We start from the raw sequence: 2,101 nt of genomic DNA, 5'->3' as shown, positions 1-2,101 counted from the left end.
TTAGCTCGACCACCTCATTAGATTCATCTAAATCTCGCTCTTGGAGGGGTAAGATATTTTAGAACCCTCCTACCAGGAGTTCTTGTTATGGAGAGAGCTTTCATCAATGGAGCTACAAAGTAAAGTATAACTCTCTCCATCTTCGTCTTCTTAAAAGTTTTTTCAAGTGGTTGAAGACGGTTCAGATTGAGCTTCCAATCATTACCCCAAGTGAAATCTATACATACAAAGAAAGTACAAATCTCCCACAAACATATTAGATAAGATAGAGCCATAACCATATTAAGATAAGCAGAATAAGAAATAAAAATTGAATCACATCCAACAAAGTCAATGATAGGTACCTCTATAAAATTTTCCAAAAGATCACAAGAAGTACTAACCTTGCTTTGCAGAGAAATACTTGATATTTCTAAACATGTGGATGTGATTTCCTCTGAATCAAATGATGGTTCTGGCTCAGGCTCAAGTGTTGGCGATATCAAAGATGGTGATTCTTGAGACTCAACCATATCTACATGAGTCCCTATACATTGGTCCACAACATGCTCAATCCTTGTAACTCTTACAACATCTAAGGATTGTGTGGACAAAGGAGGTGATTCTTGAGATGCTGCTTCCACAACATAGCTCCCTACACATTGTTCCATATCAACATCATCAACACAAACATCAAAAAACAAACCCACATCAATATCCTCAATAGGAGAATCAACTATAGGAGGATTAATAACTTCACTTGCAGTTTTAAATTGATCTACCACATCACATTCATCATCTACAAATTTAATGTCATTACAACACCCTGTAAAATTTGGAGATAGATCTGAAAGCTTATTTACCATTGCTTTATCTTTACAATCCTCATCTGAAGAGTCTTTATCTTTATACAAATTCAAAAATATGCACTCAACCTTACCAGCGTCGTAGAATTTTTTAAAGTCATAGTTCTCATTGACCCCCACTAACCTTTGTGGAAAAGGAACCCTCAGTGAAGGTCTTGGGAAAGGCACTTCTAATTTCCCATATTCCCTTTTAGCTTGTGGAGGAGATTCAACTTGCTTATCTAGTGTTGGTATGATCAATCGTTGAGGGAAAGGTACTTGTGGCATTTGTGAACCTCCTGGAATAATGGAACTGAGTTCATATGGTCTTCTATTGTTCTTCTCCTCAATTCTAAACATGTCCTTCTTCAGAAGTTCTTCCTGATTTTTTTCAATTCTCAACCCAACATCATCACACTTTTCACTAGATCTTGTCTGCGAAGGAGGGGGATCTTCTTTAAACCAATTTGAAACAATACTTTCAATCTTTGCCCCTAAATGTTTGAACTCCCCGTTCTGTGACTTGTGATTTTCAAAACTCATAGATGGTTGAGTTACAATTTTTTTGATAGGCTCTATAGCATTTATGGCTTGCACTCCTTGAATGTTTGAGGGAAATTTCATCCAACTTATGTTTGACCATTCATGGAGGTTCAATGTCACTTGATCAATTAATGTATATGCTTCATCTACACTTTTATCCATAAAACAACCTCCAGCTGATGAATCCAATATGCTCTTGTCTGAAAAAGAAATTTCCCCATAGAATATGTGTAGAATCAACCATTTTTCAAAACCATGATGAGGACACTGTCTTTGAAGACTCTTGAATCTATTCCATGCTTCAAATAATGATTCTCCATATGCCTGAGCAAAATTTGTTATGCAATTCCTTATATACACTGTTCTGCTTGGAGGGAAAAAATGATTCAGAAATTGCTTCTCCAATTGTTCCCAACTTGTGATACTTTGAGGATGGAGAGAATATAACCAAGTCCTTACTTTATCCTTGATACTGAAAGGAAATGCCATCAATCGAACTGCATCCGCTGAGACACCCTCACAGTTCACCATATCACAAATCTCTAAAAATGTTTCAAGATGCAGATAAGGACTTTCCGATACTTCTCCTCTAAATTTATGACCTTGTATCATGAAAATTAACTCTAGGTCTAGTTGGAAACTTTCTGCTTCAATTTGAGGTTGCACAATGGGAGATAAAAATCTTACAGAAAAGGATGTAGAAAAATTTCTCATGGGCCTGCTTGACATGTTAG

General features: G+C 36.4%; 1 non-coding gene across 1 annotated transcript; it reads left to right on the top strand.

Annotated features, from left to right (window-relative positions):
- Nucleotides 1–1,617: 1,617 nt before the first annotated feature.
- Nucleotides 1,618–1,723, top strand: LOC122003149. The gene has a single exon (XR_006117818.1). It is a non-coding gene; the product is annotated as a small nucleolar RNA R71 (small nucleolar RNA).
- The last annotated feature ends 378 nt before the right edge of the window (nt 1,724–2,101 follow it).

The sequence above is a fragment of the Zingiber officinale genome, chromosome 7A (genome assembly GCF_018446385.1).
Source record: "Zingiber officinale cultivar Zhangliang chromosome 7A, Zo_v1.1, whole genome shotgun sequence".
NCBI classification, from domain to species: Eukaryota; Viridiplantae; Streptophyta; class Magnoliopsida; order Zingiberales; family Zingiberaceae; genus Zingiber; species Zingiber officinale.
The sequence above is the reverse complement of the archived record's forward strand: the minus strand, read 5'-3'. Positions and strand labels throughout refer to the sequence as shown.